This window comes from Vipera berus, assembly GCF_964194415.1.
Source record: "Vipera berus genome assembly, chromosome: 5".
Lineage (NCBI taxonomy): Eukaryota > Metazoa > Chordata > Lepidosauria > Squamata > Viperidae > Vipera > Vipera berus.
The window spans coordinates 75,936,905-75,952,485 of record NC_138207.1 but is presented as its reverse complement, the minus strand read 5'-3'; positions in this window follow the sequence as shown (position 1 = coordinate 75,952,485).

Below are 15,581 nucleotides of genomic sequence, written 5' to 3'. Positions count from 1 at the left end.
CAAGCTATTTTGGTGTCCTGGGAAGGAAATTCCTGCTGCCGGGGTCAGGGATTTTTGTGCCCAGGAAGCATTTTTTTTTTACCCAAATGTAAAAACGGACACCAGATTGAGATTCGGAGTTGAATTTCATGGTGAAAAATGGTGCTTTTTCTAGTTTTTAAGAATCAAGCTATTTTGGTGTCCTGGGAAGGAAATTCCTGATGCCGGGGTCAGGGATTTTTGTGCCCAGGAGGCAAAAAAATTTTTTGATCGAAATGTAAAAACAGACACCAGAACGAGATTCGGGGTTCAATGTCATGGTGAAAACTGGTGCTTTTTCTAGTTTTTAAAAATCAAGCTATTTTGGTGTCCTGGGAAGGAAATTCCTGCTGCCGGGGTCAGGGATTTTTGTGCCCAGGAGGCAATTATTTTTTTTGACACAAATGTATAAACGGACACCAGAACGAGATTCGGGGTTGAATTTCATGGTGAAAAATGGTGCTTTTTCTAGTTTTTAAAAATCAAGCTATTTTGGTGTCCTGAGAAGGAAATTCCTGATGCCGGTGAAAAATGATGCTTTTTCTAGTTTTTCTAGTTTTTAAAAATCAAGCTATTTTGGTGTCCTGGGAGGGAAATTCCTGATGCCGGGGTCAGGGATTTTTGTGCCCAGGAGGCAAATTTTTTTTTTGACCCAAATTTTAAAACGGACACCAGAATGAGATTCGGGGTTGAATTTCATGGTGAAAAATGGTGCTTTTTCTAGTTTTTAAAAATCAAGCTATTTTGGTGTCCTGGGAAGGAAATTCCTGATGCCGGGGGGGTCAGGGATTTTTGTGCCCAGGAGGCAAAAATATTTTTTGACCGAAATGTAAAAACGGACACCAGAACGAGATTCGGGGTTCAATTTCATGGTGAAAACTGGTGCTTTTTCTAGTTTTTAAAAATCAAGCTATTTTGGTGTCCTGGGAAGGAAATTCCTGCTGCCGGGGTCAGGGATTTTTGTGCCCAGGAGGCAATTATTATTTTTTTGACCCAAATGTATAAACGGACACCAGAACGAGATTCGGGGTTGAATTTCATGGTGAAAAATGGTGCTTTATCTAGTTTTTAAAAATCAAGCTATTTTGGTGTCCTGGGAAGGAAATTCCTGATGCTGGGGTCAGGGATTTTTGTGCCAAGGAGGCAAATTTTTTTTTCACCAAAATTTTTAAACGAACACCATAATGAGATTCGGGGTTGAATTTCATGGTGAAAAATGGTGCTTTTTCTAGTTTTTAAAAATCAAGCTATTTTGGTGTCCTGGGAAGGAAATTCCTGATGCCGGGGGGTCAGGGATTTTTGTGCCCAGGAGGCAATTTTTTTTTTTTACCCAAATTTAAAAACGGACACCAGAATGAGATTCGGGGTTGAATTTCATGGTGAAAAATGGTGCTTTTTCTAGTTTTTAAAAATCAAGCTATTTTGGTGTCCTGGGAAGGAAATTCCTGATGCCGGGCGGGGTCAGGGATTTTTGTGCCCAGGAGGCAAATTTTTTTTGACCCAAATGTAAAAATGGACACCAGAATGAGATTCGGGGTTGAATTTCATGGTGAAAAATGGTGCTTTTTCTAGTTTTTAAAAATCAAGCTATTTTGGTGTCCTGGGAAGGAAATTCCTGATGGTCAGGGATTTTTGTGCCCTGGAGGCAAATTTTTTTTTTTGACCCAAATTTTAAAACGGACACCAGAATGAGATTCGGGGTTGAATTTCATGGTGAAAACTGGTGCTTTTTCTAGTTTTTAAAAATCAAGCTATTTTGGTGTCCTGGGAAGGAAATTCCTGATGCCGGGGGGGTCAGGGATTTTTGTGCCCAGGAGGCAAAAAATTTTTTTGACCCAAATGTAAAAACGGACACCAGAACGAGATTCGGGGTTGAATTTCATGGTGAAAAATGGTGCTTTTTCTAGTTTTTAAAAATCAAGCTATTTTGGTGTCCTGGGAAGGAAATTCCTAATGCCGGGGTCAGGGATTTTTGTGCCCAGGAGGCAAAAAAAAATTATTCACCCAAATGTAAAAACGGACACCAGAACGAGATTCGGGGTTAAATTTCATGGTGAAAAATGGTGCTTTTTCTAGTTTTTAAAAATCAAGGTATTTTGATGTCCTGGGAAGGAAATTCCTGCTGCTGGGGTCAGCGATTTTTGTGCCCAGGAGGCAAATTTTTTTTTGACCCAAATGTAAAAACGGACACCAGAACGAGATTCGGGGTTGAATTTCATGGTGAAAAATGGTGCTTTTTCTAGTTTTTAAAAATCAAGCTATTTTGGTGTCCTGGAAAGGAAATTCCTGATGCCGGGGTCAGGGATTTTTGTGCCCAGGAGGCAAAAAAATTTTTTGACCGAAATGTAAAAACAGACACCAGAACGAGATTCGGGGTTGAATTTCATGGTGAAAAATGGTGCTTTTTCTAGTTTTTAAAAATCAAGCTATTTTGGTGTCCTGGGAAGGAAATTCCTGATGCCGGGGTCAGGGATTTTTGTGCCCAGGAGGCAAAAAATTTTTTTGACCGAAATGTAAAAACAGACACCAGAACGAGATTCGGGGTTGAATTTCATGGTGAAAAATGGTGCTTTTTCTAGTTTTTAAAAATCAAGCTATTTTGGTGTCCTGGGAAGGAAATTCCTGATGCCGGGCAGGGTCAGGGATTTTTGTGCCAAGGAGGCAAATTTTTTTTTGACCCAAATGTAAAAACGGACACCAGATTGAGATTCGGGGTTGAATTTCATGGTGAAAAATGGTGCTTTTTCTAGTTTTTCAAAATCAAGCTATTTTGGTGTCCTGGGAAGGAAATTCCTGTTGCCGGGGTCAGGGATTTTTGTGCCCAGGAGGCAAATTTTTTTTTTGACCCAAATTTTAAAACGGACACCAGAATGAGATTCGGGGTTGAATTTCATGGTGAAAAATGGTGCTTTTTCTAGTTTTTAAAAATCAAGCTATTTTGGTGTCCTGGGAAGGAAATTCCTGTTGCCGGGGTCAGGGATTTTTGTGCCCAGGAGGCAAATTTTTTTTTTGACCCAAATTTTAAAACGGACACCAGAATGAGATTCGGGGTTGAATTTCATGGTGAAAAATGGTGCTTTTTCTAGTTTTTAAAAATCAAGCTATTTTGGTGTCCTGGGAAGGAAATTCCTGATGCCGGGGGGGTCAGGGATTTTTGTGCCCAGGAACCAAAATTTTTTTTTGACCCAAATGTAAAAACGGACACCAGAAGGAGATTCGGGGTTGAATTTCATGGTGAAAACTGGTGCTTTTTCTAGTTTTTAAAAATCAAGCTATTTTGGTGTCCTGGGAAGGAAATTCCTGCTGCCGGGGTCAGGGATTTTTGTGCCCAGGAGGCATTTTTTTTTGACCCAAATGTAAAAACGGACACCAGATTGAGATTCGGAGTTGAATTTCATGGTGAAAAATGGTGCTTTTTCAAGTTTTTAAAAATCAAGCTATTTTGGTGTCCTGGGAAGGAAATTCCTGATGCCGGGGTCAGGGATTTTTGTGCCCAGGAGGCAAAAAAATTTTTTGACCGAAATGTAAAAACAGACACCAGAACGAGATTCGGGGTTCAATGTCATGGTGAAAACTGGTGCTTTTTCTAGTTTTTAAAAATCAAGCTATTTTGGTGTCCTGGGAAGGAAATTCCTGCTGCCGGGGTCAGGGAATTTTGTGCCCAGGAGGCAATTATTTTTTTTGACACAAATGTATAAATGGACACCAGAACGAGATTCGGGGTTGAATTTCATGGTGAAAAATGGTGCTTTTTCTAGTTTTTAAAAATCAAGCTATTTTGGTGTCCTGGGAAGGAAATTCCTGTTGCCGGGGTCAGGGATTTTTGTGCCCTGGAGGCAAATTTTTTTTTTGACCCAAATTTTAAAACGGACACCAGAATGAGATTCGGGGTTGAATTTCATGGTGAAAACTGGTGCTTTTTCTAGTTTTTAAAAATCAAGCTATTTTGGTGTCCTGGGAAGGAAATTCCTGATGCCGGGGGGCTCAGGGATTTTTGTGCCCAGGAGGCAAAAAAATTTTTTGACCCAAATTTTAAAACGGACACCAGAATGAGATTCGGGGTTGAATTTCATGGTGAAAACTGGTGCTTTTTCTAGTTTTTAAAAATCAAGCTATTTTGGTGTCCTGGGAAGGAAATTCCTGATGCCGGGGTCAGGGATTTTTGTGCCCAGGAGGCAATTATTATTTTTTTGACCCAAATGTATAAACGGACACCAGAACGAGATTCGGGGTTGAATTTCATGGTGAAAAATGGTGCTTTATCTAGTTTTTAAAAATCAAGCTATTTTGGTGTCCTGGGAAGGAAATTCCTGATGCCGGGGTCAGGGATTTTTGTGCCCAGGAGGCAAAAAATTTTTTCACCCAAATTTTAAAACGAACACCAGAATGAGATTTGGGGTTGAATTTCATGGGGAAAAATGGTGCTTTTTCTAGTTTTTAAAAATCAAGCTATTTTGGTGTCCTGGGAAGGAAATTCCTGATGCCGGGGGGGTCAGGGATTTTTGTGCCCAGGAGGCAAATTTTTTTTTTGACCCAAATTTAAAAACGGACACCAGAATGAGATTCGGGGTTGAATTTCATGGTGAAAAATGGTGCTTTTTCTAGTTTTTAAAAATCAAGCTATTTTGGTGTCCTGGGAAGGAAATTCCTGATGCCGGGCGGGGTCAGGGATTTTTGTGCCCAGGAGGCAAATTTTTTTTTGACCCAAATGTAAAAATGGACACCAAAATGAGATTCGGGGTTGAATTTCATGGTGAAAAATGGTGCTTATTCTAGTTTTTAAAAATCAAGCTATTTTGGTGTCCTGGGAGGGAAATTCCAGATGCCGGGGTCAGGGATTTTTGTGCCCAGGAGGCAAATTTTTTTTTGACCCAAATGTAAAAACGGACACCAGATTGAGATTCGGGGTTGAATTTCATGGTGAAAAATGGTGCTTTTTCTAGTTTTTAAAAATCAAGCTATTTTGGTGTCCTGGGAAGGAAATTCCTGTTGCCGGGGTCAGGGATTTTTGTGCCCAGGAGGCAAATTTTTTTTTTGACCCAAATTTTAAAACGGACACCAGAATGAGATTCGGGGTTGAATTTCATGGTGAAAAATGGTGCTTTTTCCAGTTTTTAAAAATCAAGCGATTTTGGTGTCCTGGGAAGGAAATTCCTGATGCCGGGGGGGTCAGGGATTTTTGTGCCCAGGAGGAAAAAAAATTTTTTGACCCAAATGTAAAAACGGACACCAGAATGAGATTCGGGGTTGAATTTCATGGTGAAAACTGGTGCTTTTTCTAGTTTTTAAAAATCAAGCTATTTTGGTGTCCTGGGAAGGAAATTCCTGCTGCCGGGGTCAGGGATTTTTGTGCCCAGGAGGCAAAAAATTTTTTGACCCAAATGTAAAAACGGACACAAGAACAAGATTCGGGATTGAATTTCATGGTTGAAAAATGGAGCTTTTTCTAGTTTTTAAAAATCAAGCTATTTTGGTGTCCTGGGAAGGAAATTCCTGATGCCGGGGTCAGGGATTTTTGTGCCCAGGAGGCAAATTTTTTTTTGACCCAAATGTAAAAACGGACACCAGAACGAGATTCGGGTTTAAATTTCATGGTGAAAAATGGTGCTTTCTCTAGTTTTTCAAAATCAAGCTATTTTGGTGTCCTGGGATGGAAATTCCTGGTGCCCGGGTCAAGGATTTTTGTGCCTAGGAGGCAATTTTTTTTGACCCAAATGTAAAAATGGACACCAGAACGAGATTCGGGGTTGAATTTCATGGTGAAAAATGGTGCTTTTTCAAGTTTTTAAAAATCAAGCTATTTTGGTGTCCTGGGAAGGAAATTCCTGCTGCCGGGGTCAGGGATTTTTGTGCCCAGGAGGCAAAATTTTTTTTGACCCAAATGTAAAAACGGACGACAGAACGAGATTCGGGGTTGAATTTCATGGTGAAAAATGGTGCTTTTTCTTGTTTTTAAAAATCAAGCTATTTTGGTGTCCTGGGAAGGAAATTCCTGATGCCGATTTTTGTGCCCAGGAGGTGAAAAAAAAATTCTGACTCAAATCTAAAATCGGACACCAGAATGAGATTCGGGGTTGAATTTCTTCCTTAAAAATGGTGTTTTTCATAGTTTATAAAAACCAAGATTTATTTGGTGTCCGGGGAAGAAAATTCCTGATGCCGGGGTCAGGGATTTTTGTGCCCAGGAGGCAAATTTTTTTTTGACCCAAATGTAAAAACGGACACCAGAACGAGATTCGGGTTTAAATTTCATGGTGAAAAATGGTGCTTTCTCTAGTTTTTCAAAATCAAGCTATTTTGGTGTCCTGGGATGGAAATTCCTGGTGCCCGGGTCAAGGATTTTTGTGCCTAGGAGGCAATTTTTTTTGACCCAAATGTAAAAATGGACACCAGAACGAGATTCGGGGTTGAATTTCATGGTGAAAAATGGTGCTTTTTCAAGTTTTTAAAAATCAAGCTATTTTGGTGTCCTGGGAAGGAAATTCCTCATGCCGGGGTCAGGGATTTTTGTGCCCAGGAGGCAAAATTTTTTTTGACCCAAATGTAAAAATGGACGCCAGAACGAGATTCGGGGTTGAATTTCATGGTGAAAAATGGTGCTTTTTCTTGTTTTTAAAAATCAAGCTATTTTGGTGTCCTGGGAAGGAAATTCCTGATGCCGATTTTTGTGCCCAGGAGGTGAAAAAAAAATTCTGACTCAAATCTAAAATCGGACACCAGAATGAGATTCGGGGTTGAATTTCGTCCTTAAAAATGGTGTTTTTCATAATTTTTAAAAATCAAGATTTTGTTGGGAAGAAAATATCTGATGCCGGAGTCAGGGTTTTTTGTGTCCAGGAGGTGAAATTTTTTTCCACCCAAATGTAAAAACGCACACTAGAATGAGATTTGGGGTTGAATTTCATTCTTAAAAATGGTGTTTTTCATAGCATTTAAAAATCAAGAATTTTTTGGTGTCCGGGGAAGAAAATTCCTGATGCCGGAGTCAGGGATTTTTGTGCCCAGGAGGTGAAAAAGTTTTTTTGACCCAAATCTAAAAACGGACACCAGAATGAGATTCGGGGTTGAATTTCGTCGTTAAAAATGGTGTTTTCATAGATTTTAAAAATCAAGATTTTTTTGGTGTTCAGGAAGAAAATTCCTGATGCCGATTTTTGTGCCTAGGAGGTGAAAAAAAAATTCTGCCGGGGTCAGGGATTTTTTTTTCGCAGGAAGGAAATTTTTTTTTGACCCAAATGTAAAAACGGACACCAGAACGAGATTCGGGGTTGAATTTCATGGTGAAAAATGGTGCTTTTTGTAGTTTTTAAAAATCAAGCTATTTTGGTGTCCTGGGAAGGAAATTCCTGATGCCGGGGTCAGGGATTTTTGTGCCCAGGAGGCAAATTTTTTTTTGACCCAAATTTTAAAAACGGACACCAGAACGAGATTCGGGGTTGAATTTCATGGTGAAAAATGGTGCTTTTTCTAGTTTTTAAAAATCAAGCTATTTTGGTGTCCTGGGAAGGAAATTCCTGCTGCCGGGGTCAGGGATTTTTGTGCCCAGGAGGCAATTTTTTTTGACCCAAATGTAAAAACGGACACCAGAACGAGATTCGGGGTTGAATTTCATGGTGAAAAATGGTGCTTTTTCTAGTTTTTAAAAATCAAGCTATTTTGGTGTCCTGGGAAGGAAATTCCTGATGCCGGGGTGAGGGATTTTTGTGCCGAGGCAAAATTTTTTTGACCCAAATGTAAAAACGGACACCAGAACGAGATTCGGGGTTGAATTTCATGGTGAAAATTGGTGCCCAGGAGGCAAATTTTTTTTTGACCCAAATGTAAAAACGGACACCAGAACGAGATTCGGGGTTGAATTTCATGGTGAAAAATGGTGCTTTTTCTAGTTTTTAAAAATCAAGCTATTTTGGTGTCCTGGGAAGGAAATTCCTGATGCCGGGGTCAGGGATTTTTGTGCCCAGGAGGCAATTATTTTTTTTTGACCCAAATGTAAAAACGGACACCAGAATGAGATTCGGGGTTGAATTTCATGGTGAAAAATGGTGCTTTTTCTAGTTTTTAAAAATCAAGCTATTTTGGTGTCCTGGGAAGGAAATTCCTGATGCCGGGGTGAGGGATTTTTGTGCCCAGGAGGCAATTTTTTTTTTGACCCAAATGTAAAAACGGACACCAGAATGAGATTCGGGGTTGAATTTCATGGTGAAAAATGGTGCTTTTTCTAGTTTTTAAAAATCAAGCTATTTTGGTGTCCTGGGAAGGAAATTCCTGATGCCGGGGTGAGGGATTTTTGTGCCCAGGAGGCAATTTTTTTTTTGACCCAAATGTAAAAACGGACACCAGAATGAGATTCGGGGTTGAATTTCGTCGTTAAAAATGGTGTTTTTCATAGCATTTAAAAATCAAGATTTTTTTTGGTGTGCGGGGAAGAAAATTCCTGATGCCGGGGTCAGGGATTTTTGTGCCCAGGAGGTGAAATTTTTTTCCCCACCCAAATCTAAAAACGGACACCAGAATGAGATTCGGGGTTGAATTTCGTCCTTAAAAATGGTGTTTTTCATAATTTTTAAAAATCAAGATTTTGTTGGGAAGAAAATATCTGATGCCGGAGTCAGGGTTTTTTGTGTCCAGGAGGTGAAATTTTTTTCCACCCAAATGTAAAAACGCACACTAGAATGAGATTTGGGGTTGAATTTCATTCTTAAAAATGGTGTTTTTCATAGCATTTAAAAATCAAGAATTTTTTGGTGTCTGGGGAAGAAAATTCCTGATGCCGGAGTCAGGGATTTTTGTGCCCAGGAGGTGAAAAAGTTTTTTTGACCCAAATCTAAAAACGGACACCAGAATGAGATTCGGGGTTGAATTTCGTCGTTAAAAATGGTGTTTTCATAGATTTTAAAAATCAAGATTTTTTTGGTGTTCAGGAAGAAAATTCCTGATGCCGATTTTTGTGCCTAGGAGGTGAAAAAAAAATTCTGACTCAAATCTAAAAACGGACACCAGAATGAGATTCGGGGTTGAATTTCATCCTTAAAAATGGTGTTTTTCATAGCATTTAAAAATCAAGATTTTTTTTGGTGTGCGGGGAAGAAAATTCCTGATGCCGGGGTCAGGGATTTTTGTGCCCAGGAGGTGAAATTATTTTCCACCCAAATGTAAAAACGCACACCAGAATGAGATTCGGGGTTGAATTTCATGGTGAAAAATGGTGCTTTTTCTAGTTTTTAAAAATCAAGCTATTTTGGTGTCCTGGGAAGGAAATTCCTGTTGCCGGGGTCAGGGATTTTTGTGCCCAGGAGGCAAATTTTTTTTTTGACCCAAATTTTAAAACGGACACCAGAATGAGATTCGGGGTTGAATTTCATGGTGAAAAATGGTGCTTTTTCCAGTTTTTAAAAATCAAGCGATTTTGGTGTCCTGGGAAGGAAATTCCTGATGCCGGGGGGGTCAGGGATTTTTGTGCCCAGGAGGAAAAAAAATTTTTTGACCCAAATGTAAAAACGGACACCAGAATGAGATTCGGGGTTGAATTTCATGGTGAAAACTGGTGCTTTTTCTAGTTTTTAAAAATCAAGCTATTTTGGTGTCCTGGGAAGGAAATTCCTGCTGCCGGGGTCAGGGATTTTTGTGCCCAGGAGGCAAAAAATTTTTTGACCCAAATGTAAAAACGGACACAAGAACAAGATTCGGGATTGAATTTCATGGTTGAAAAATGGAGCTTTTTCTAGTTTTTAAAAATCAAGCTATTTTGGTGTCCTGGGAAGGAAATTCCTGATGCCGGGGTCAGGGATTTTTGTGCCCAGGAGGCAAATTTTTTTTTGACCCAAATGTAAAAACGGACACCAGAACGAGATTCGGGTTTAAATTTCATGGTGAAAAATGGTGCTTTCTCTAGTTTTTCAAAATCAAGCTATTTTGGTGTCCTGGGATGGAAATTCCTGGTGCCCGGGTCAAGGATTTTTGTGCCTAGGAGGCAATTTTTTTTGACCCAAATGTAAAAATGGACACCAGAACGAGATTCGGGGTTGAATTTCATGGTGAAAAATGGTGCTTTTTCAAGTTTTTAAAAATCAAGCTATTTTGGTGTCCTGGGAAGGAAATTCCTGCTGCCGGGGTCAGGGATTTTTGTGCCCAGGAGGCAAAATTTTTTTTGACCCAAATGTAAAAACGGACGACAGAACGAGATTCGGGGTTGAATTTCATGGTGAAAAATGGTGCTTTTTCTTGTTTTTAAAAATCAAGCTATTTTGGTGTCCTGGGAAGGAAATTCCTGATGCCGATTTTTGTGCCCAGGAGGTGAAAAAAAAATTCTGACTCAAATCTAAAATCGGACACCAGAATGAGATTCGGGGTTGAATTTCTTCCTTAAAAATGGTGTTTTTCATAGTTTATAAAAACCAAGATTTATTTGGTGTCCGGGGAAGAAAATTCCTGATGCCGGGGTCAGGGATTTTTGTGCCCAGGAGGCAAATTTTTTTTTGACCCAAATGTAAAAACGGACACCAGAACGAGATTCGGGTTTAAATTTCATGGTGAAAAATGGTGCTTTCTCTAGTTTTTCAAAATCAAGCTATTTTGGTGTCCTGGGATGGAAATTCCTGGTGCCCGGGTCAAGGATTTTTGTGCCTAGGAGGCAATTTTTTTTGACCCAAATGTAAAAATGGACACCAGAACGAGATTCGGGGTTGAATTTCATGGTGAAAAATGGTGCTTTTTCAAGTTTTTAAAAATCAAGCTATTTTGGTGTCCTGGGAAGGAAATTCCTCATGCCGGGGTCAGGGATTTTTGTGCCCAGGAGGCAAAATTTTTTTTGACCCAAATGTAAAAATGGACGCCAGAACGAGATTCGGGGTTGAATTTCATGGTGAAAAATGGTGCTTTTTCTTGTTTTTAAAAATCAAGCTATTTTGGTGTCCTGGGAAGGAAATTCCTGATGCCGATTTTTGTGCCCAGGAGGTGAAAAAAAAATTCTGACTCAAATCTAAAATCGGACACCAGAATGAGATTCGGGGTTGAATTTCGTCCTTAAAAATGGTGTTTTTCATAATTTTTAAAAATCAAGATTTTGTTGGGAAGAAAATATCTGATGCCGGAGTCAGGGTTTTTTGTGTCCAGGAGGTGAAATTTTTTTCCACCCAAATGTAAAAACGCACACTAGAATGAGATTTGGGGTTGAATTTCATTCTTAAAAATGGTGTTTTTCATAGCATTTAAAAATCAAGAATTTTTTGGTGTCCGGGGAAGAAAATTCCTGATGCCGGAGTCAGGGATTTTTGTGCCCAGGAGGTGAAAAAGTTTTTTTGACCCAAATCTAAAAACGGACACCAGAATGAGATTCGGGGTTGAATTTCGTCGTTAAAAATGGTGTTTTCATAGATTTTAAAAATCAAGATTTTTTTGGTGTTCAGGAAGAAAATTCCTGATGCCGATTTTTGTGCCTAGGAGGTGAAAAAAAAATTCTGCCGGGGTCAGGGATTTTTTTTTCGCAGGAAGGAAATTTTTTTTTGACCCAAATGTAAAAACGGACACCAGAACGAGATTCGGGGTTGAATTTCATGGTGAAAAATGGTGCTTTTTGTAGTTTTTAAAAATCAAGCTATTTTGGTGTCCTGGGAAGGAAATTCCTGATGCCGGGGTCAGGGATTTTTGTGCCCAGGAGGCAAATTTTTTTTTGACCCAAATTTTAAAAACGGACACCAGAACGAGATTCGGGGTTGAATTTCATGGTGAAAAATGGTGCTTTTTCTAGTTTTTAAAAATCAAGCTATTTTGGTGTCCTGGGAAGGAAATTCCTGCTGCCGGGGTCAGGGATTTTTGTGCCCAGGAGGCAATTTTTTTTGACCCAAATGTAAAAACGGACACCAGAACGAGATTCGGGGTTGAATTTCATGGTGAAAAATGGTGCTTTTTCTAGTTTTTAAAAATCAAGCTATTTTGGTGTCCTGGGAAGGAAATTCCTGATGCCGGGGTGAGGGATTTTTGTGCCGAGGCAAAATTTTTTTGACCCAAATGTAAAAACGGACACCAGAACGAGATTCGGGGTTGAATTTCATGGTGAAAATTGGTGCCCAGGAGGCAAATTTTTTTTTGACCCAAATGTAAAAACGGACACCAGAACGAGATTCGGGGTTGAATTTCATGGTGAAAAATGGTGCTTTTTCTAGTTTTTAAAAATCAAGCTATTTTGGTGTCCTGGGAAGGAAATTCCTGATGCCGGGGTCAGGGATTTTTGTGCCCAGGAGGCAATTATTTTTTTTTGACCCAAATGTAAAAACGGACACCAGAATGAGATTCGGGGTTGAATTTCATGGTGAAAAATGGTGCTTTTTCTAGTTTTTAAAAATCAAGCTATTTTGGTGTCCTGGGAAGGAAATTCCTGATGCCGGGGTGAGGGATTTTTGTGCCCAGGAGGCAATTTTTTTTTTGACCCAAATGTAAAAACGGACACCAGAATGAGATTCGGGGTTGAATTTCATGGTGAAAAATGGTGCTTTTTCTAGTTTTTAAAAATCAAGCTATTTTGGTGTCCTGGGAAGGAAATTCCTGATGCCGGGGTGAGGGATTTTTGTGCCCAGGAGGCAATTTTTTTTTTGACCCAAATGTAAAAACGGACACCAGAATGAGATTCGGGGTTGAATTTCGTCGTTAAAAATGGTGTTTTTCATAGCATTTAAAAATCAAGATTTTTTTTGGTGTGCGGGGAAGAAAATTCCTGATGCCGGGGTCAGGGATTTTTGTGCCCAGGAGGTGAAATTTTTTTCCCCACCCAAATCTAAAAACGGACACCAGAATGAGATTCGGGGTTGAATTTCGTCCTTAAAAATGGTGTTTTTCATAATTTTTAAAAATCAAGATTTTGTTGGGAAGAAAATATCTGATGCCGGAGTCAGGGTTTTTTGTGTCCAGGAGGTGAAATTTTTTTCCACCCAAATGTAAAAACGCACACTAGAATGAGATTTGGGGTTGAATTTCATTCTTAAAAATGGTGTTTTTCATAGCATTTAAAAATCAAGAATTTTTTGGTGTCTGGGGAAGAAAATTCCTGATGCCGGAGTCAGGGATTTTTGTGCCCAGGAGGTGAAAAAGTTTTTTTGACCCAAATCTAAAAACGGACACCAGAATGAGATTCGGGGTTGAATTTCGTCGTTAAAAATGGTGTTTTCATAGATTTTAAAAATCAAGATTTTTTTGGTGTTCAGGAAGAAAATTCCTGATGCCGATTTTTGTGCCTAGGAGGTGAAAAAAAAATTCTGACTCAAATCTAAAAACGGACACCAGAATGAGATTCGGGGTTGAATTTCATCCTTAAAAATGGTGTTTTTCATAGCATTTAAAAATCAAGATTTTTTTTGGTGTGCGGGGAAGAAAATTCCTGATGCCGGGGTCAGGGATTTTTGTGCCCAGGAGGTGAAATTATTTTCCACCCAAATGTAAAAACGCACACCAGAATGAGATTCGGGGTTGAATTTCATGGTGAAAAATGGTGCTTTTTCTAGTTTTTAAAAATCAAGCTATTTTGGTGTCCTGGGAAGGAAATTCCTGATGCCAGGGTCAGGGATTTTTGTGCCTAGGAGGGAAATTTTTTTTTTACCCAAATGTAAAAACGGACACCAGAACGAGATTCAGGGTTGAATTTCATGGTGAAAAATGGTGCTTTTTCTAGTTTTTAAAAATCAAGCTATTTTGGTGTCCTGGGAAGGAAATTCCTGATGCCGGGGTGAGGGATTTTTGTGCCCAGGAGGCGAATTTTTTTTCTTTTACCCAAATGTAAAAACAGATGCCAGAATGAGATTTGGGGTTAAATTTCATGGTGAAAAATGGTGCTTTTTCTAGTTTTTAAAAATCAAGCTATTTTGGTGTCCTGGGAAGGAAATTCCTGCTGCCGGGGTCAGGGATTTTTGTGCCTAGGAGGCAATTTTTTTTGACCCAAATGTAAAAATGGACACCAGAACGAGATTCGGGGTTGAATTTCATGGTGAAAAATGGTGCTTTTTCTAGTTTTTCAAAATCAAGCTATTTTGGTGTCCTGGGATGGAAATTCCTCATGCCGGGGTCAGGGATTTTTGTGCCCAGGAGGCAAATTTTTTTTTGACCCAAATGTAAAAACGGACGCCAGAACGAGATTCGGGGTTGAATTTCATGGTGAAAAATGGTGCTTTTTCTTGTTTTTAAAAATCAAGCTATTTTGGTGTCCTGGGAAGGAAATTCCTGATGCCGATTTTTGTGCCCAGGAGGTGAAAAAAAAATTCTGACTCAAATCTAAAATCGGACACCAGAATGAGATTCGGGGTTGAATTTCGTCCTTAAAAATGGTGTTTTTCATAATTTTTAAAAATCAAGATTTTGTTGGGAAGAAAATATCTGATGCCGGAGTCAGGGTTTTTTGTGTCCAGGAGGTGAAATTTTTTTCCACCCAAATGTAAAAACGCACACTAGCATGAGATTTGGGGTTGAATTTCATTCTTAAAAATGGTGTTTTTCATAGCATTTAAAAATCAAGAATTTTTTGGTGTCCGGGGAAGAAAATTCCTGATGCCGGAGTCAGGGATTTTTGTGCCCAGGAGGTGAAAAAGTTTTTTTGACCCAAATCTAAAAACGGACACCAGAATGAGATTCGGGGTTGAATTTCGTCGTTAAAAATGGTGTTTTCATAGATTTTAAAAATCAAGATTTTTTTGGTGTTCAGGAAGAAAATTCCTGATGCCGATTTTTGTGCCTAGGAGGTGAAAAAAAAATTCTGACTCAAATCTAAAAACGGACACCAGAATGAGATTCGGGGTTGAATTTCATCCTTAAAAATGGTGTTTTTCATAGCATTTAAAAATCAAGATTTTTTTTGGTGTGCGGGGAAGAAAATTCCTGATGCCGGTGTCAGGGATTTTTGTGCCCAGGAGGTGAAATTTTTTTTTGACCCAAATGTAAAAACGGACACCAGAATGAGATTCGGGGTTGAATTTCATCCTTAAAAATGGTATTCTTTATAGATTTTAAAAATCAAGAATTTTTTGGTGTCCGAGGAAGAAAATTCCTGATGCCGGAGTCAGGGATTTTTGTGCCCAGGAGGTGAAATTATTTTCCACCCAAATGTAAAAACGCACACCAGAATGAGATTCGGGGTTGAATTTCATGGTGAAAAATGGTGCTTTTTCTAGTTTTTAAAAATCAAGCTATTTTGGTGTCCTGGGAAGGAAATTCCTGATGCCAGGGTCAGGGATTTTTGTGCCCAGGAGGGAAATTTTTTTTTTACCCAAATGTAAAAACGGACACCAGAACGAGATTCAGGGTTGAATTTCATGGTGAAAAATGGTGCTTTTTCTAGTTTTTAAAAATCAAGCTATTTTGGTGTCCTGGGAAGGAAATTCCTGATGCCGGGGTCAGGGATTTTTGTGCCCAGGAGGCGAATTTTTTTTTCTTTTACCCAAATGTAAAAACAGATGCCAGAATGAGATTTGGGGTTAAATTTCATGGTGAAAAATGGTGCTTTTTCTAGTTTTTAAAAATCAAGCTATTTTGGTGTCCTGGGAAGGAAATTCCTGATGCCGGGGTGAGGGATTTTTGTGCCCAGG